The sequence below is a fragment of the Rhipicephalus sanguineus genome, chromosome 11 (assembly GCF_013339695.2).
Source record: "Rhipicephalus sanguineus isolate Rsan-2018 chromosome 11, BIME_Rsan_1.4, whole genome shotgun sequence".
NCBI lineage: Eukaryota > Metazoa > Arthropoda > Arachnida > Ixodida > Ixodidae > Rhipicephalus > Rhipicephalus sanguineus.
In genome coordinates, this window is record NC_051186.1 from 111,293,337 (window position 1) to 111,314,998 (window position 21,662).

The 21,662-nt window shown below is 45.0% G+C and overlaps 1 long non-coding RNA gene across 2 annotated transcripts in view; it reads right to left on the reverse strand.

Annotated features, from left to right (window-relative positions):
- Positions 1–21,662, reverse strand: part of LOC119374690 (uncharacterized) — a 90,413-nt gene that overhangs the window by 8,433 nt on the left and 60,318 nt on the right. Inside the window, exon 4 of one of the 2 annotated variants that reach the window (XR_007414502.1) lies at positions 10,582–10,764. The exons of the other annotated variant lie outside the window; for it this stretch is intronic. This is a non-coding gene — a long non-coding RNA (uncharacterized LOC119374690). The remainder of the gene's footprint in view (positions 1–10,581; positions 10,765–21,662) is intronic. 2 annotated transcript variants of the gene reach the window in all.

Consider the following 21,662-nt stretch of genomic DNA (forward strand, 5'->3'; position numbering starts at 1 on the left):
TGCATATCTGTTCTAAACGCGCCGAACCGGACGGACGCGTAGCAACGACAAGTTGCAGGAGCTAGACGCGGATGCCTTACTGCATTACTCCATGCATTACTTCACTTCACCGCTCCCAGACGCCGACACTAAGAGCACCATGAGAGCAAAATGGGAGATTAAAAGACGCGTTTGTAGAGCCTCCGTAGTATGTTACCATGGCGCAGTATAAAGCTTGCGCGGTATCTGTTGTCGCGAACAGAGAAATCGTGGGGTTCGACTACCGTTACTCGGAACATTTTAAACGCGAAGCATTTCTCAGCGAACCTTTGGCAATTTGAGCGTTTCTATCTATCTATCTATCTATCTATCTATCTATCTATCTATCTATCTATCTATCTATCTATCTATCTATCTATCTATCTATCTATCTATCTATCTATCTATCTATCTATCTATCTATCTATCTATCTATCTATCTATCTATCTATCTATCTATCTGTCTATCTATCTATCTAGCCGCCTAAGTCAGGGTGCTCCATGATCGCCTTCTTAACTTGGTGCAGACCAAAATTGACATGACAGGGTAAGCGGATTTGACGAATATGACTGTCTGGTCATGACATTAATAACGTGAGAAACCTGTCGCCTACGTCATCAGTCCCATTGCTTCAGGCACGTGCGGCACATAGCCGTTTACCACGGGCCATGGTGTAGGGTATGCGCCACAAGTATGGAATGGCATGGCATGTCAAGAATTTTAATATCGTCCAGAGAAACACCGGCCCGAGGGCAAAGCCCCCAGGCTAAGTCGGTGACAGTTTATGTCTATTGTATTGACAGTTTATATCTACCCAGGAACGGTGAGAACAGACATTGGTAATTTAAATGAGGGAGTGGTAAGAAAAATCGATATCGGTAACGCTGACCCGACGAAATGAAATAATAATTATTAGGATCCCAGCGGGTATCGAACACAAGCAATCTGCTTGGCAATCAGGCAGTCAACCACAGAGTCACACCAGTTCTCTAAACTGGTTTGGAACGACGTGCTACGCAAGCGTAATTTCGGTGCAACGTCTGTTGTGGTTGTGATTCTGGCAATCTAATTGTGCAGGAAAGCAATAAATACCACATATCTACTCCCATCCTAGAGGCGTCATATCAGATGAATGTCTGTGGTTCCAGTGTTGGCTCCGCTTTTATAGCAGTTTAATAAACAATGCGTTTGTAATCCTATGATTCAGCAAGCTATATTGAAGCATTGCTTGACCCCGGTGGAATAAAATAACGAACATTACGAGTGATATTGGCGTGAATGCACCATAAAGTGCAGTTAGACCCAATAATACTGATGTATGTATTCTAACGTGAGAACTTAGGTTACATCACACCATTATTAACCCTTTAAACACCAGTGTTGTCGACGTGCCTGGAAAGCCCACAATGTGCACTCAGCTTACTGAAACACGTCGATTCAGCTCTTAACTCTTTGCTCAAAGCCATGAAGTACAGCATAAAAGTACTCGCTGACTGCTTCGCATGAAACCGATTCCCACAACGCGTGGGATCTGCCGAATGTTTTCTTCAGTTTCCATTTGCCGCATGATCGCGTCCATACTTTCCTCGCAATTTCCGTGACGTAAATACGTAACAGAAGTGTTGGTGGACCCCGACATAAGACATTTTTGTGTTCAAAATTATGCATTGTTGCATAGTGGATAACTCGCATGTGCACTTGTATTAGCTTCCCCAAGGTGAACCTTCTTTTTCGCTAAACTAAGCTTGTTATCATGTCCATGAGGACTCCCACAGCAAAATATATATTTTTTCAGCGAAATTTAGTTTTTTTATTTTTTATTTATTTCAGTACCTTCAGGGCCCGAAGGCGTTACAGAAGGGAGTGGGTAAGAGTATACATAGTAATAGGAAAAATAAGAGTGAACAAAGAAAGATGCTGCTAAGAGTAAACATCGCATTCAACAGCAGCCTTAAAAGCAGTGACATCGGTCAATTGGGCAACAGAGGAGGGTAGGTGGTTCCATTCGTTCGAGGTAGTGGGAATAAAGGAATCGTGAAAGAACTTGGTATGTGAAAAAGGAATGTGTACTTTGTGGGGATGGTCACATCTATATGACATGTAGTGTGGTTTGGAAAGAAGGTCTTGTTTTAGTTGTGGATTGTGGTAAATTTTATAAAAAAGAACAAGACGAGACACTTTCCTGCGCGAACAAAGAAGTGGAAGGCCCAAAACTGTTTTCATAGATGATACACTAGATGTGCGTGCATAGTCTGAAAGGATGAAACGTGCACTCCGATTTTGGACGGATTCTAAGGTTTCAACTAGTGTGTTAGTGCCGGGATCCCATACAGCGCTTGCATACTCGAGCTTAGGACGGACAAGGGTTTCATATAGTATGAGTTTAAGGGATGAAGGTACCCTTGAAAAGTGTCTTCGTAGGTAGCCAAGAGTGCGATTGGCATTGTTAGTTACGTGGGTGACATGAGTGTGCCATGAGAGATTAGAGGTAAATTTTACTCCAAGATACTTGTAGCATGAAACACTTTCTAAAACACTATCGTTAATTAGGTATTCGGGAACATCAATAGAACTAGAGGTGCGAGAAACTCGCATTACCTTGCATTTATTAGCGTTAAGTCGCATGTTCCATCTAGTGCACCAGGAAGAAACTTCATTAAGATCTCGTTGCAGGAAATTAGCGTCAGTATTAGTGCAAGCATTTCTATAAATAACACAGTCAACAGCAAATAATTTAATTGATGATAGAATATTATTAGGCAGGTCATTGATGTAAACAAGAAAGAGAAGAGGGCCCAAAACTGACCCCTGTGGCACACCAGAAGTGACAGGAGACTCTTGTGAATTGTTATTGTTGGTGGTGACAAACTGAGTTCGGTTAGCGAGAAAGTATTCGATCCATCTTAATATATTGCGGTCAATGTTTAATTTACTTAGCTTAAAACAGAGTAACTGGTGAGAAACAAGATCAAAAGCTTTAGAGAAGTCCAAGAATATACAATCAATGATTAGTCCGCTGTCCAATGCCGCAAAAAGGTCATGTGTAAACGAAACCAGTTGTGTTTCACATGAAAAATGTTTACGGAAGCCATGTTGATTGGGAGAGAAGAATGAATTTGTATCTAGAAAGGTTACGAGATGAGAATAAATTATGTGTTCTAAAAGCTTACAAGGTACACTGGTGAGGGATATTGGTCGGTAATTCAAAGGGGACTGTGGATCACCAGATTTAAATAGTGGTACCACCTTGCCCACCTTCCAGTCACGTGGTAAAGAACAGGATTCTAAGGACTGGGAAAACAGTTTCGACAAAAATATTGAAGAATAAACATCCGTACTTTTCAAAAACTTTGGAGTGATGCCGTCCACTCCGCAAGACGAAGACAGGTTCAGGCCACGAATTAGCTTCTGTACACCATCAAAATCAATAACAACAGGATCCATAACGGGGAAGTTATGTTCAGTAATACAGGGAAAAGACACAGCTGATGATAAAAAGGATTTAGAAAATACATGATTGAGCACAGAACAACACTCGGAACTCGGAATTGGTACGCCGTTGCTGTCACTTAAAGATATTATATTCTGTTTATGACCACCTACGACGTTCCAAAACTTTTTCGCGTTCGTTACAAGTAACGAGGGAAGTGTGTTTTTATAAAACGTTTCCTTGGCTTTCTCGACTGCCTCCTTATACTGCGTAGTACATTCACGATAAGCGCTCCATCGACTAGATTCATTACTCTGTTTGGCTTTTTTAAACGCGCGCTTCTTCCTATTTAACAGGCGATTTAACGAAGAAGTAAACCAAGGGGACCGATGTTTACCTGAAATAGCACGCAGTGGGATGTACCTGTCAACCAGACTTGCAACTTTATCTTTAAAAATATTCCAGTTGGTTTCAACAGACCGTTCTTCAAATTTTAGCATGTAGTCGTCAAGGAACACACTAAGTTCGCGGTTAATTGCAGCAAAATCTGCCCTGTTGTAATTTCTAATAAGCTTCGGTTGGCGAACAGGGTGTTTAACTTTACCGTGAATGGTAAAGTATACGAAAGAATGGTCGCTTAAACCAGGTAAAAAGCATAGTTCATGAACCATATCGGGGAAAGTGGTTAAGACGAGGTCGAGTATATTTGCGCATGTCGAAGTTGTTCGGGTTGGTTCGGTGATAACTTGTGAAAGATGAAAGTCATGGCACAGGTTTACGAATTCTGAGGATTCACGGGATAAGTTGCTTTGGAGAGCACCTGTGGAAGACCACTTAATGCTTGGAAAGTTGAAATCACCCAACAAAAATAAAGGCGCGTATGGGAATCGGGCAATAACATAAGACAATGTGTCATGCAAATCAGTGCAAAACGAGGAAGAAAAAACAGGCGGTCGGTAGCAGCAGCAAAAAATAATGTTACGGTGGTTGATGCGTACGCACACACAAATAAGCTCTAAATTAAAGGGGGTTCTTGGGCATGCACTGAAGTTCTTATTTGAACACACTCTCCTGTGTTTGAAGCGACGAAGCTGTGCGCGTAGATCGCGCTTTCGTTGAGATGCGATGCTTTATCTCTACATTTATTGGAAGCTGCTTTCCCGCAACGTCGTTCACTCACTATTGTCCAAAAAACTGGGTCGAAAGGCGGGTAACGAGAATCTCGGTACATCCTGCATAAGGCCCCAGCCGCTATGATTGAAAATTGGCACGCAACAGAAGCATAAAGAAACACAACGTTGTTAACAGCGGCCACTCGAGCCATTTCGCGGCCGAGCAAGCAAGAATCTGAACACCCGCCAGGTGGCGTAGGTATGCGCACTTCCAATCGCTAACAGCCGCCTTAGGAGGACCACCGAAACGCGAGATCGGCATTAAATTTTTAGAAATGAATTTTTTTACTGATGCTTGCAATCCTTCATGTCGGCTCTACAGGTGTCCTGCATAGGGCGTTTCGAGCACTGCCACAAAATTCAGTTAACCTGCATAGAAAGCTTTATCTTTCTGAATTTCTTTTGCGCCGTGAGTACAATGCATTCGTGTGGTTTAGACACACGAATATTCACAACAACGAAGTATTCGTGTGTCGCTCACAGGTAGACACTCGCCTCCGGAGCATGAGGGCATGGGTTCAAATCCGAGCGCAATAAAGTTCTTGTGGTGTTTTTTTCAAAAAAAGCCAAGTTCACTTTAACTGAAACTGAGAAAAACGCACTTTTTTGCTGACAATACAGTCGGGCCTGCTCCAACAATTTCTTGCCAGTGTTCCTGTCCCCTAAATACATATAGATTGCGGCTAAAATCTATGTAGCCCACAATCGTCCGCATTCAGCAGTAAAATGTGTACTTGGCGCTTTTAGACTGGAACATTTCATTTGGTGTTGACTTAGCTGGTAAAACAAGTCTAAAACGATTCGAATATACGGTATAGCAATATTTTGCGATAAAATTAGCATCATCCTTGTGACTGCGTTGGTGCCATCCTTCATCGCATGGGCGTAATGAAGATGACTAGACTTGAAGAGCTAGTGGTCCTTCCTGGCAAAAGGCGCATTATTCTGGACTGCTGGCAACGGTTTCTTGTTCTTGGCATTGAAGGCCTTGAAAAGTGATCCAGCTCTTCTTCTGAGCTCGTTTTATGCCGTGCCGTTTCGGATCACTTCAGCTTCTTCAAGGATAGATCGGTTCTTTGGCTTCTTCAAGGATACCGTCTTGGAGGGAAAGAAGGGCATGATTTTGTAGCGCTAAACTCAAAAAGAAACACTAAGAGGCAAAACGAAATACGAAAGTCGGCTTCTTACTCTTTACATTCGAGTTTTGTCCTACAACATCATGTGCATCAGTAAGGGTCAACTCGCCAAAGAAGAAACTAATTGAGGAACCTAAACACGATAGAAAAGCAACTAGCCAACAAATAAGACGGCTTGGATGAGACTGTTGGTTGTTTTGGTCACGATTGTTGATGCAGCACGGATTTAATGAATGTGTCTCAATTTAATTGAAACAGATGCAGGATTTGGCTAATTTTTGTATTCGAAACTGCCTTTTTGAGTTAAAATTAGTCAGGAATTGCCCCATTTGATTCCAACTGTTTTAGAAGTTGAAGATACTTAGGTGGGCTTCACGCTTCCGTGAAATTTAGCCAAGTTTTGGTTTGTGCACTTGGCTCTTTAAAACGCCACATTTCTTGTTTTGTTCATTTATTCCGTTAAAGGGGCCCTGCAACACTTTTCGAGCATGCTCAAAAAGCGCTGCCGATCGGTAGTCGAGGCTCCCGAGAACACGCGAGCCAAATATTATAGCGATGCGCACGGCCTGGAATTTACAATAAATTCTCAAAGTCAGCTGAAAATCGCTCCCTCTTCTCTCGACAAATGATGTATTAGTCCGCAAAATATGACGCGATTGTCGGCAGTTCCACCATTGGCTGCTGTTATAATCACGATAACACCCTCATTATTACTTTCGTTGTTAATTTTGAGTTCAATAAGTAGATAATATGTATGTTTATATTCTGTTATCGCGTTAAAAACACCGAACAAACATTAATATTAGCACTTCCGGTCTCACCGACAGCTCGTCTGCTCGTAGTTGCGTGGTTCCGTTTTCTTCGCCATGCGCAGTGCCGAAAACGTGAATATTTCTGTGCTTTTGACCATCGCCGGTTGCCGTTGAGAGTGGCAGCCGTTCGAGTGTTGCCTCGTCAGCTGGGAACTGCATCGTCGGCACGTTCTCACGACCGACCGAGGCAGCCGTGCAGCATGTCTCCGATAACAGTGCTGGCGTCCGGTAATGGCGGCGCTTCGGGGTCGTCTGCCAGTGCCGTCTTACGAGGCGGTGTATCGGAGTATGGGCCGAAACCGATCTCAGCTGTCATTCGTTCCAAACGAGCGCGCAGGTTTGCTTCCATGGTTGGCAAAGCGATGAAAACACTACGGCATTCGAGGTGCACACCCAACATTACCAAACCGACGCGCAGTTTTCAAGCACGCGCGATACACAGTGCGATCGGCTCCGCCGTTCGCTGTCTGTTCAGTATGTCATCGAGCCGTACCTCGGCGTATCCTCCCCGTAGTCTCAGGTTCCCGAGAAACCGCGACACAGCAACCAAGCAGACTCGCATTTTCACGGTAGCTGCAGACAGCCGGGGGATGGGTCCGCGCCGGCCCGATGCCCCACGATCCTTTCTTCTAGTCTTTAGTTCTTTGTTATCAGCCCGCACTCGCTGTGCGCCCGCATTCGAAGAGCAAACAGCATCGAAGTACCGCCACTGGGAGAAGGGTGCACGCAGCTTTGCCGTGTTGAATACGATTCAAGCGCGAGCAGTGCGACGAGGCGGTGTATCGGAGTGTGGGTCGAAACCCATCTCAGCTGTCATTCGTTCCAAACGCGCACGCATGTTTGCATCCATGGTTGGCAGAGCGATGAAAACACTACGGCAGTTCGAGGTGCACACCCAACATTACCAAACCGACTCGCAGTTTTCAAGCACGCGCGATACACGGTGCCATGGGCTCCGCCGCTCGACGACGACCGCGCGAGCCGACCGGAAGTGGCGCCACAGACCACGTGGTTGCGCCGAGACGCCAGAGAGAAAAAAATGCCGCCGGCGCTGACGTCGCCTCCTCGCACCTCCGCCCTCCCTCCCTCCCTTCACGCCGCGCGCAGCTTTCCGCGAGCTCGCTACGTTGAGTTGAGGGAGAAAGCTGCGGAACGTGATCTCTATAATTTGGTAACACCACTTAGACTTGACGGATTCGAAAAATTTTTGCGTCATATGACTCATGAAGAGTCATACGTCAATAATGAGACTATTCCAATATAACTAAGAAAGGTGTTGTAGGGCCCCTTTAAGGCGATTCTCGACTCATCAAACCTCAGAACACATTCTAGGTCTGACCAGCTGCTCATGGCGCTGAAATCAGTGGGTTAGCCCGGCCGCAGGGTATGGGAGTCTCCGCTTTTTACCAAAGTACATTTCTCATGGCACAGACGGCAGTCACCTACAGGCTGCAGGCAGCCAAAGCGGCGCAGGCTCCCCAACGAACTATATCTTGTCCGGAACGCTGTGGGAGCCCCACATTGACAGCGCCGATGTGGGAGACGACCGCGTCTCCACATTCTCAGCTTGGAGCCCTTCCAAGGCAGCCGTAGATGCCAAGCCTAGGAGCGTCCGCCAGTGTGCCGTCCAACCCCGGCAATGGCACATGCCGCAAGCGAAATTTGCTTTTTGCTCTCCCCATTCACCCCTAAGGTGTCATTTCCCTGGTCATACCCACAACATAAGAATACTCTCTGTTAAATAGCCGGGAACCGCCAATGTCGTCGAAGCCACAATGCACCCAACCTCTTACAAAACTTAGAAGACTGTAGGATTGGACGTGTTGGTACAACATGATTATGAGTGCCCTCTTCTTCCCCTCCTGTCGGCTGCGCTGTTTTCAACTCATAATCTTACAAAAACTGGGCAGCCGATTTGTTTTTTTTTTAGGGGCGAAGCTCCTTAAGGCGGCACCCGTTCGTCCCTCGTAGTCGTCGTCGTCGTAGTAGCAGCAGTAGTAGTAGTCGTAGTCCGTAACAAGTCTTACGCTTTGACCTCCAAGGTGGTGCCGGTGGGGATTTTTCCTGTGCGTTGTTGAACAATAAAAAATGCGCAGCGTGCGCGTTAACTAAAAGCCGAATTCTTCTGTATCTCATTCCCCATTAGCAGCCATTGGCATGTTCCAGTAGGAAACGTTATAGAAGTAGAAGTGTAAGTGTTAGCTAAAAGCCGACTTCTTCTGTCTCTCATTCCCATTAGCAGCCATTGTTTACCTCCAAGGTAGTGCCTGGTGAGATTTCTCCTGTGCGTGATTAAACAATAAAAATTTTGTTCAAAACGCCGTTGATTGATGAAATAAACCAACGAAAGACGCCAGATTTTTCTAAAGCAATGGTTTTCTAAACAATGAAAATTCACAGCGTACATGTAAAATCAAAGTGAGCTGCAAGTCGTCATAACTCATCGAACCTTTAGTATAAACGCGCCCGATCCCACGTCGGTTGGGCAGAATTCACGGAAGATTCACGGTTTACCGATGAACCTCCGCAGCTTCGCCCACTCATCATCATTCACTCCGTGGATATGGATGAATAAACTTTATTTCGGTCCCTCGGAACGCGCCCTAGCACGTTGCGGGCCGCTCCCACGTCGGAACAGAAAGACCAAGTCTCTCTGCTGCGTCGCGGGCCCGTTGGACTGCCCATAGTTGTGCTTCGAGTCCGGAGCTTGTAATAGCTTCTTCCCATTTTGACGGCGTGATGACTTGGCCGCCGTGTAACGCGGGGCACCGCCAGAGCATATGTTCGAGATTAGCGATATCTGCGCATAATGAACATGCATTAGTTGGCTGTATTTCAGGATAGATCTTGTGCAATAGCGCGGGGTTAGGGTACGCCCCGACTTGAAGTAGCCTGAGTGTCAGAGCCTGTGGTCTGCTTAATTTTCTGTGTGGTGGAGGGTACTGTCTCCGCCCCAGGTAAAAATGTTTGGTAATTTCGTTATACGAGGTGGGCGGGTCCCGATTCTCCAAAACCTCAGCGCGCCCTCCGGTAGCTACGCGGTCTACTAGTCCTCGCGCAGCTATGTGGGCCGACTCATTGAGATTGGGCGGGGCTCCCTCGATCTGTCCCATGTGAGCTGGGAACCAGACGAGTGTGTGTGGCTCGATGTTCTTGTCCCGGAGGATCCGCAAGGCCGGTTCCGAGATGGTGCCCTTGGCAAATGCTCTAATCGCTGATCTCGAGTCGCTGTAAATCGTGGACCTCTTGTTGTCCAGCAAGGCTAACGCAATCGCAGCTTGCTCCGCTATTTCGGCTGCTGTCGTCCGGACCGTTGTCGAGTTCGTGATTATCCCTTCGTGGTTGATGCTCACTGCCACATACGCCTTCCCCTCGGGATACCGGGCCGCGTCGACGAAGCAACGTGGATATGCTGTGATTTTTTTTATTCTTAAATGTGTTTAAGGAGTGGTTGGTGCCAATACATGGCTCCGGCTACTCCTCTTCCCGTACTTATTAATTAGCGTCATGAGCTTTTAAATAAAAGTAGATTCACTCACGGCAATGGCCTTTTAAAATGAATGTTCAAACGTCATGCATAATGTCCACCTGATGACAACAATGTTCACACACAAGACACACAAGAGTCGTTCGCACTTTTCCGAAGTTCTTATATAACAAACTTATATAAGCGATGGTTCTTATATAACAATGAGTGGCGAAAAGATAAGGAACATGAACTGTGGCGATCAAAAGTACCCATATGAGATTTTTGGGTGCGTCACCAAACCTTAACAGATGGGTCATTTGCGGGCAACTTACTCAAATATGCAAGGCTAGCGATGTTAGAGCTTGTGAAACTACTGTGTAAAATATAGGCCATTTTAACTGCATATCGGCTGCTTAAAGTTTATAACATTCATTCAAAATGTATATTGCCATTCTTAAACATCCTTAGCAGATATGACCGTCCTATAACTAAGTCATCTATCTAAAATAATGTCATTTATGAATAAATTGACACCAAACTTACTTGTGCAATTTTCCATGCATTCGTCACAGCTTTTGTAGCTATTGTTACCAAGGCCACAGTATTGACTGTCGCTCATATAACAGAAGTTGTCATGCGCATTATAGAACCAGTCTGATTTCGCAACTGGGCAGGGTGTTTGGCATTTCTGAAACTGACAACTCGTAGGATCTGTTGGTTCCACAGCTGTAATGAGCATATACTACATTAATTTTTCGGAAGCAGTACGAGTGTGTATTCAGCATTGCAACACATTGGCCACAGCAAGCAATATCCTTTCAACAGTTACTTGGTGAAATAAAGTTGACTTGCTCCAACCATCAGGGATCAAAGATGAAATTTTAGGTGCATTGCTTGGGTGTTTTATTCTATTTCACAGTGTAGTACAAGTGAAAAAGTGTAAGATTATCAATAACAAAATTATATCGTACGAAAAGAACACGAAAAGTTCTTCGGATATATAGTTTGAAATCCCACACGTATATGATATGTATATAATATCTTACTACCCAGAGATAACGAGGTGCCGCCTATTAAGATCACTTATTTCACCCTTCCCCCATTGGATCCATCAACCTGTTAAAAACTTCATTCCAACTATTCTACACAGAGCGGTGTGTAAACATTGTTATATAACCTGTCGGAGTGTTTTCAATAAGAGAAGAAATACATAAATGGTTATGCGTCCATAAAAACCATGCGATTCGCCTCTGTTTAGGGCCACCAAAGCGTGGCTTGAATTCACGTTAGTTTCGTTGTAAGAAGCCAGTTGAAACGAGTTGATTAATTTGCCATAACAAATTACTGCAGCCGTACACAGCTTAAAGAAATAAACTTGCGCTCAATGCATCGAATGGGAAGGAGACCTGATACCAGCACCATATGCATCGGGGTGTGTGCTGTGGAGTGAAACTGGCGTAATCAGGCGCTTACACTTATTGAAGGCAGACAACTATTACTGTATACCAAAAATTGAGCATGTGATCACAGCCCACAGATCCTCTTGACAAGATGGACAGAGTCGATTCTGTCTGTGCGAAGAAGTGTTGTGCGCTGTGATCACGTAGCATTGCATTACCAACTTTAGCCAACACCAAAATTAGCTACCATATTGGTGCGAACGACAACCCTGGGCTTCAGCGGTGTAGCCAGTACGGTAGGCTGGGTGATCCAGCACCCTCTTAACACGCCCCATTTTCCAGTTTAACTTTGCCGGGCCCAGCAAATATTTCCGGCTACAAAAACTGAACGCAAAACTTAGGGCTGTATCGAGTGAGAGAAGCAAGGAAGTAACTGTCAAATATCAGTTTAGATGCTGTATAAAGAAACGAAGCGAAAAACGACAAAAGTAGTGCTGCACTGCATAACAGGAAGTTCCCCTGCGTGAGAAACATAGATAAAAAAAACCACACACAAAGCGCTAAACTTACAGGTGGATTAATGTTCCTTCTCACAACTACAGAAATTCATTTCTCACCATGAAACAGGGACCAGCAGGGTCATTGAGGCATGCAAAGCTGCAATCAGTGGACGATTACCCATAATCGGTGTCACGTACTTTGTAATAGATATCCGCATTCCTCACTTGAGAGAGGAAGGGAAGCTATAATGACACAGTTGTCATCACGTTTCGAAATTTCTTGTTTGTCGTATATGACGTGCGATCCGTCTTTGTGTCGCTCAAGTACACACTTCTGACAAAAACAGGCCGGTATCCAAAATCCAGAAAATGAATACCTAGATGCCCACTGACAGCATTTCCTTATTTTAGCTGTGTTCTCTAATATGTTTAGTCAGGCACCTTCCCGTTTGGCAGATACGCGCGCTGTTACATCATAGCGGAATCCAATACACAACGCTATCGTCACATAGCATGAACTAGACTTTATGGTTTATGTGCACTTTCTCCTGAGCTTTGCGCCAGTATTCACCTAACGGCACATATATTGAACCCTTTCCGGGTATAATAAATAACTTATACCTCAGCGAGCATGTCAATGCGCTATACGCAGTGGCTAATCTGATGCATGTATGGGATAACTACGGCTTTTAAATGCGAAGCATTTCTTAGCGAACTTCTGCTTCTTTGAGCGTATCTATCTATCTATCTATCTATCTATCTATCTATCTATCTATCTATCTATCTATCTATCTATCTATCTATCTATCTATCTATCTATCTATCTATCTATCTATCTAGCCGGCTACGACTTTGTGCTCTCCTGGTCGCTTGGTTCATCGAATGTGCACCAAATTGGTATGGCGTAACATGACTGTATGACAAACATAAATGACAAGTCATAACATGAAAATCATGACGCGCATGTCATGTACAGCATGATTTACATGCTACGCTCATGGTGCGCTGGCGGCCGTTGCGCTAGTTTGATATACACCAAAATTGGTATCTTGCGACGTGACTGTGTGACGAACATAAATAACACGAGTTAACATGAAAATCATGACACGCATGTCATGCACAGCATGACTTACGTGCCACGCTCATGGTGCGCTGGCGGCCCGTTTCGCTGGCTTGATCTACCCCGAATTGGTATTATGCGACGTGACTGTATGACGAACATAAAAACTCGAGTTAACATGAAAATCATGACACGCATGTCCTGCACAGCATGACTTACGTGCCACACTCATGGAGCGCTGGCGGCAGTTTCGCTAGCTTGATATACACCAAAATTGGTATCTTGTGACGTGACTGTGTAATGAACATAAATAACACGAGTTAACATAAAAATCATGACACGCATGTCATGTACAGCATGACTTACGTGCCGCGCTCATGGAGCGCTGGCGGCCCTTTCGCTAGCTTGATCTACCCCGAAATTGGTATTGCGCGACGTGACTGTGTGACGAACATAAAAACTCGAGTTAACATGAAAATCATGACACGCATGTCATGTACAGCATGACTTACGTGCCACGCTCATGGGGCGCTGGTGGCGGTTTCGCTAGATTTATATACACCAAAATTGGTATCTTGTGACGTGACTGTGTAACGAACATAATAACACGAGCTATCATGAAAATAAAGACACGCATGTCATGTACAGCATGACTTACGTGCCACGATCATGGCGCGCTGGCGGCCGTTTCGCTAGCTTGATCTACCCGGGAATTGGTTTTGCGCGACGTGACTGTGTGACGAACATAAAAACACGAGTTAACATGAAAATCATGACACGCATGTCATGTACAGCATGACTTACGTGCCACGCTCATGGGGTGCTGGCGGCCGTTCGCTAGCTTGATCGACCCCGAAGTTGGTATTGCGCGACGTTACTGTGTGACAAACATAAATAATAGGATTTAACATGGAAACCATGACACGCATTTTTCTCAATGATGTACAAGACGATGCATTCAGCTCTTTGCTGGCTGCTTCGCATTACATCGATTCCCACAATGCGTGGGATCTGCCGGTTTTTTCACTCGCATTTGTGTTGAAGCTTGTTCAACGAATGTCTTGGTCTTGAATGTCTTGTATCTCGTTCAATTATTGCCTGCGCTCTCTTTTTGTCACTACAGAAACACCGCAGTATGACCAACTGGGATTCGTAGATATGTGGGACGGGCACTAGGAGCCAGTCGGAGCCCGAACAGAAACCATCTTTATCAATAGGCCGAGCCCCAGGCCCTGACAACCCACTGTTTCGTCGAAAGCGAGGGCACCGAGCCAGAGCGCGCTCTTCGTTGCCTACTTCTCGGGAGCCGCCACAATTGCCAGCGCCTCCAAAGATTTCGAAATACTTTTTATGCCGTCACACGCGTGCTGTTCTTTAGCTCCGCAAGGCTATGAGGCCGCCGTGTCATTCATTTCAGCTCACTCAAAGCTAGAGAAAAAAAGCATTGCTGGATTGTTTTTTTTTTAAATTACACTGAGAAAATTCTGTGTTTTGTTCGCTCCGTGTTCGGTCCAGTTTGACAAAACAACCAAGTGCTTACAAACCGCTGTTTACCCATAGGATGTCTGAAGTTTTGTGACCCCAAAAAAATGCTCAAATTTGTTCAAGATGTTGGTCACGCAACAGCAATTTTCAGTGTTTAAACCGAACGCGCAGCCACCTCGCCTGGCTCCATGGACCAGCCACACTGCACGGAACAAGGGATATTGAGGCTTCTTGTAAAACCTGCACAACTAGCTTAGCTCTCAGGACTGCTAACGTGGGAGGAACGGAGGTCTTTCGTGCCTAAGTGCGTCAGAGTGATTGGTCTGGAGTTCTCTGAACCAGGCATGCAGCGAGAAACTACGTGGTCTCAACGGCGAGCGAACCGAGCCATGCTCACATCCGGGCACTCAGTCTCCGCGTAGGAGTACACTTCCTCGTCGTCATCCCCGCCGCACGGCGAGCACTGAAATGTTTGTTATTTTCCGCCAATTTGACTAGAGACCACATTTTAGGCGATTGGCTATTGTGTTCCTTGCGTCCCTGCTGCACTATTGTTACATATGAGCGTGAATTGCAGGTTAAGAATGGCTTTGTTGTGCTTTATAGTGCCTATCAATGCTTGTTTTGGCGTTTACGCCGAAGTGCCAGAAGTGCATATGAATGCTAATTTTAATATCAGCGCCTATAAGTAAAGAAGAATGTAACTCAAATTTTGCTTTCGCGTGCAGCTTCAGACGTTATTATATTACCGGGCACCATTACTGTTCGGAACTCTATGTGGGTCAACCTACTCAACGAACTTTCACAAAGCAACCGCTATCAGTATTGAAATGGATGCAGCAGCTACCATACAGCTGCCGCCGCTGACATTGCATGAGCGGTTGGCGAATGCGAAACCGTGAGCGAGCCGTCATGGAAATGAGAGTTAAGAGCGAAATACAGAAAATGTGATGTGGGGAGCAGCTTTTGTTTCGCTGCAATTTTCTTCTTAAGGTGTTCACGAAGGGAGAGATTACCTTAAATGATTAGACCCAACAAATACGAGGTATTCTGCGTTCTGGTTTCTTAGCAGTGTAGCTATCTTTATTCAACTTCACTCACCGAGCTACAGAAAAACTTGCAAGACGCCTGAGATACTAGAATACGGAGCTCCCGAGAAGTACTGAGAATGTCTCTGGACGTACAGTTCCTAAGTGCCGCTACGCCTAATTCTTAATTTGAAAACTGGAGAAGTGCCCACTACGCGTCCCTAAGGTGCCACGCGCACGTTCGCAGCTTCGCACTTTAAATAGATTGCCAGCTTCAAACCAACCACTCTTTGCGGAATTCACTTGTTCTGAGGCCTGGTGCAACTCTGCGACCCCCACGCAATATTACATGCGTGAAGAAGACTACATCGCATTCTTACAGCGTTTAAACGTCATAGCGTTAGAGCGTCATGTCGCAGAAATTCCGGGTCGGCGTCGGTCACGGCATCGTGGGTAGTGAGCGAAAATTCGTCCGTTGCTGGAAAATCGAGAAAGATGCAATATAACACAAACATAAAATGTTCGGTCCCACTGAGGATCGAACCCTGGCCGTTTGCCTGGAAAGCAGGTGTCCTCCCACAAAGCCACGATGGTACTTGCAGCTGCTCCGGAAAAAAAAAAACACTACATAAAATACCATGTAGTGGAAGGAGTCTCCTTAACGCATTTAATGTTGCATGGCAGAGCGCATAATCGCGGAAGGCGACACTTAACTGCATCGATTTTTTTCAGTGCGATTTTTGTCTGTGAAAAACGTTGAAGTACACAGGCGTGTGAAGGGCAACTTCAGATCTTTCGCGCTCCCATCGGCTCTTATAATTCTGGCCGTGTGCCTTGCAAATAAAGCACAGCCTTGAGGGATTCCTTATCTTGTTGGTGTTGGTGATTTGTAGGCGCATTGGCGAGGCCATCAAAAAGCCGGTAGAGTAGTGCACCCATCGCCGCTAAAACACATCTTACAAACAGCTCCAAAAATAGACAACTATGTCCATCTAGCGGAACACATACAAAAAAAACAGCCAACATGAGATAATGTGCTGCCATCTTTGAGACATTGTAAAAACATGTCTCGACTACCACGGCCGCCTGGATCATCGGTGCGTGCGGCCGCAACAACGCCGCGCGCGCCGATGATCCAGGCGGCCGTGCGACTTCAGCAGAGCCTGTATGGTTCCGCCGTTCTAGCACAGGGAAGTGGCCACACGCATAGTTTGCTCATCTATGAGTGCCGGCAGGATATTCATGTCAAATAGTCTCTCTCACGTCAGGGTTGTCCTGGCGACGTGACGCTTGGCCTCTGCTTCTCGAGCTCGAAGTTCTGCGTCATTTATTTATTTATTTATTTATTTTTACATACTGCAGCTCATGAGGCTATTGCAGGAGTGGGAAAAGAAAACAAAACAATAAACAGCAAATCACACATTCAAAACATGCTTCCAGAAATTCTTTGATTGGTAAGCAACGCACACTTCCGGGCAACAAATTCCAGGCTTCTATAGTTGCAGGAAAAAAGCTATATTTGAACATGTCAGTGCGGGTGAAAAAACGTTGTAATGTTAAGGGCGTGGTCGCTCCGCGTAGACAAACGTCTGGAGAACTTAAGATAACTGTCTAGAGTGTCGAGGCGGGGAGAATTGATTACATTGTCAAGAAATTTCAGGCATTCAACGTGGCGACGCTTGGCAAGTGTAGTCAGACCTAGCTGAGGAAGAAAATTCGACGGAGAAAAATCCCTGTCATATCTTTGCATACAAAGCGCACAGCCCTTTTTGAACAGATTCTAGTTTGATGTCACATTTCTATGTGGGTTCACACCACGCAACATATTCGAGGATGGGACGCCTGTGATCGGCTTCCCGCGCTCGTAGTTGGGGATCCATATCACGGCGACGACACTTCATTTCAGCTTCCCTGGCTCTCAGCAGGGCATCTTCATGGCGCTGTTTGCGTTTGGCATCCGCTTTTCTGGCCTGACAACGTCGCGCGCGCGCCGCATGTGTGTGTCTCTGTGTGCGTGCGTGTGTGTGTAACAACACACATTAATAAGTATGCACTTAGTGGTTAAAGTGCGCACTAGGGGGCCGGATTTCGCTATCGCGCTCAACTCTTAAAGGCAAAGCTTAAGGTCCCCCAATTTTTACAGCGACAGCTGTTATGAGATCACAACAAGGGGCGTTTTTGGCACCGTAGTTGTCCGCCGCCGCCGGTGTCCGTAACCACTATCGCTCGAAATAAGAAAAAAAACGAAATAAGTTTCTACGATGGAACGAGGTTCGAACCTGGGGCCTCTGCGTGGGAGCCCGGTATGCTACCTGAGAGCCATGCCGGCGCGTCAAACTGCTTCGAAAAAAGACCCTATACAGGATTCATGTCGGGAAGGAACCACATTAACGTATGCAATGTAGCATGGTAGAAGAGTAAAATAACAACGAAGAGTCACACAACGCGAATTCTGCAAACAGGCGTCACGCTATGCGAATTCGCAACGAGTGGGTTGTTATATGCTTCCGACCCATTACAAAGGGCTCTGCCATAATTCTTCATCATCATCAGCCACAGCATCAACGAAGTGCACATAATGCCTTACAGGTGTTTAGCAGGTACCAAGGTTCTCAGCAGAATGACGAAAAATTGCATAGTGGCTGCTTCCGAACTGCAAAAATATTATGATGATTATAGCGTAGTGGGTTCCTCGCAAGTGCACTTCTGTTGGTTGCCAAGGAAGCTCATGATCTATTTCCTAGGGGTCTCAAAGTTAATTCCCTCTCTCTATCTCTTTCTCACGTTAACGTATGTTATAAAGCGTGGTGTGCAAAGTGAAATAACGACCGGGCGTCACACATCGCGAATTAAGTAACTAGTGGGTCCTTAAAAACTACGAACCCATTACAAAATGCTCCGTCATAATTCTTCATCCTCATCAGCCGTCGCATCAAGAAACTGCACAAAATGCCTTACAGATGGTACCTCGCTTCTCCGCAGAATGATGAGTAATGTCGTAGTGGGTGCTTCCCAATTTCGCAAAAATTATGATTTGTGGCGTAGTGGGTACGTTGCTAGTGTACTTGTATTAGTAGCCCCAAGAAAGTTTATAACGGGCTATAGAAATACCGCTCTTCGAGCTTTCGCTGTGATTGTGCTGCGCTTTCCGCGCAGGCCTGGTCTTTTTTCTTACAAAGCAGTTTCAGGCACTCGCGTGGCTCCGTGGTAGAACGCCTGGTTGCCGAACACAAGGCCTAGGTTCGATTCTCACCAGCTCCAAACATTTTTATTCTTTAATTATTTGCATCAATAGCAAGTTTTTCGCTCATCGACAACACCCATTATCGCTCACAACCAACGACGCCGACACCGGCACCAGAATTTCTGCGGAAGGAGATCGTTAACACTATCGCGCTTGTAAAAGGAGCGACCGAATTATCAAACCATGCGGGAAAACAAGCGGGCAGCTTCCTCAGTCTCGCAAAGCTGGGCACAGCGAAGCATGGCCCCGTTGCCGCTCGTACTGCCCGTCGACAGACACGTCTAGCATGGAGATGCACAGCTTCCTCTTCGGGGGTACGCATCTTTCTAGGAATACCCATGACTCTCTGGACACGATGAGGCGCAGCAAAGCTATGCACTATATTGCGGAGGGGTTGTGCGCGATATCTCCGTCGGTGGACGTGCTTTAGCTGCTGTACATGAGTGACATGGCCACGTGTTCGGCATCTGGTCTCCACACGACGCGACGAATGCTTCCTTTCATTCTATCTTTTTTTTCTCTATTTCTTTATTTCTATTTCGTTCATCTTAACGCTTTCTTTTTCTTTCGGCGTTCTTTATCTCGATTTCTTCGTTTCTCATTATTTGCGTGCCTCGCTTAGTGTTTCCCTTTCCTCTTCACCATCACACCTCTCCTCCTCACGCTTACTTACCGTTCCCACCTCCTTGCTACACTATACTATGAAAGGATATGGTACGCTCTGCTAGCGCGCCTGGATAGGCGAGTGCAGACGTTCGTATCGAGGGCGCGTGTGTTCGAATGCAACTTCTTGAAGAATTTTTCGCCAAGAATATTTATCTTCTTTGTCTGATATCTATTTTATGTCTCTCTGTTTCTTTCTCTCTCCTCTCTTTCTCTGTACAGGTTTTCTCACCATCAGATGTGTGTAGTGAGATTTGCCCAAACTCTGCTGCACATACGCGTTCATGATGATGATAGTTTTCGAGCACGACGAAAAACTTTACGCCGAGCTAGACCAACCTTGCCGTTAAAAGGTCAATGACACGGCTACAGTCAACAGTTGGCGTGTTTCCGCCATTACAAAAAATATTCCTTTTTCTGCTTTCCTGTCGTCAATACAGGACACGCACGTTTTGTTTTGAACTTATTTGCCTCATGTAAAAATTTATTGTACCCGCAGTTAAGACGTTGGAGGCTTAAAATATGTTTTGCCTGCCTGTTTGGTATAGAAAACGTTGTTTCTGCCGCATATTTGTGACTCGTAAAACGTTGTTTAGTGCCTAAAAATAAGCCTGAAGGGAGAGAGAACGAGAGCGCAGACAATAAAGAAAGGGAGATAGAAAGAAAGCGAAATAATGATTGGAAAAAGAAAAATATGTAGGGGGATGGATTCCTCCGCGAGGCTAAGTTCGAATCAGCGCACCGGCGCTTCGAAGGTGGGCGTCTTAATCACTCGGCTATCCAGGTACGCTAGCAGAGGTTGCAATATCCTTGTATGGTTTGGCATAGCAAAGTGGTGAGTAAGCAAAGTAAGCGTGAGGAGAACAGATGTGACAGTGAGGAGGATGGAAAGGAGGAGAAGAGAGAGTGGCGCGTAGCATCCCTATTGCAAAAAACAGCGCCGTCCCAGTACCTCCAGCGTGATACCAGTATCTTTTTGTCACTGGGGCGCACTGGGAACACTGGTATACGCTAGGGTTCACTGGGACTCCAGTGAACGCACTGGGAAAGAGCGGGTCGCACTGGTATCGGCACTGGCTTTGCTGCTGTGACGCTGGCGCTCATTGGGAAGCGCTGGAGACGCTGGAATTCTCACTGGCGTGTGCTGGCACATACTGGAGCCTACACTGTTTCTGCCAGTGCCGCGCGCTGCTCTTTAAGCATTGTGCGCGACGGAATGCTTTGGTATCATTCAATATCGAATGTTTGATTCGATGGTACCGCTAGATGCTATCCTAACGGGTCCCAAACATCCGTCAGAAATTCTAGCGTGGCAGAGAAAGACGATGAGATGCGCACTATTTTCCAATTTGATAAATGAAATCACAGTTACTTTTAATGTTTTTATTCAATGTAAAAAAAATATGTTTTTACCAAAAGCAGCACTGATCATTTTTTTTAGCACGCTTTTTTTATTCAAGCATTTTTAATTTTTGCGTTGATAGCGGCATTTCGGAAAATTAGTTTGGCATTTAATTTATTTTATCCATTTTATTTACTTTTTTTAAAATTTTATTTAATTTTTTTAATGATTTCATTTTTTAATTTATATCAAATCGTTTACATTTATTCCAAATCGTTACATTGTTTTTTATTAAGTAAATGAGTTATTTTTTTATAACGCACAGGTAAATATTTTTATGGATTTTAGGCAACGCATCTCGGGCAATTCTTTTACTTTCAATTATTCATTTAACGTTAATTATCATTTAACAGAGGTTGTTTTTTTTTATTTTTTGCTCATTTTTTTTATTTATTTTTTACAAATTATTATTATCGTTAAATTCTATCATATTATTATTGTATACTATTTAGCTACGTGATTAATGACAATGCATTTGTTTTTTAATGTTTTCTTAGTTGTAATGTCGAGAAACTATTTAATAATCCAAAAAAGCCGTCAACATGATCACTTTGCTATTTTAGCACGCTTTTTTTATTCGATGCGCGTGCAATAAAGTCTTTAATTTTTACGGAGCACGATAGCGGCAATTAATCACATTTTGTGTATGCCGCATCCTTTGTAGCCTTCTGGATCCATGATGTATGTTCGGAGTAAGATCGACCTTCAATAACTTAAGTTTAACATCCCAAGGCCGTCTTCATTGACTACCGGCAAATCTTGTGTGCTGTAAAGGAGCAAGAAGTAAAGGAGCTCTGGCTTCCGACATACGCGAACGGTGGGGTAGCACCTTTTCGTCATAC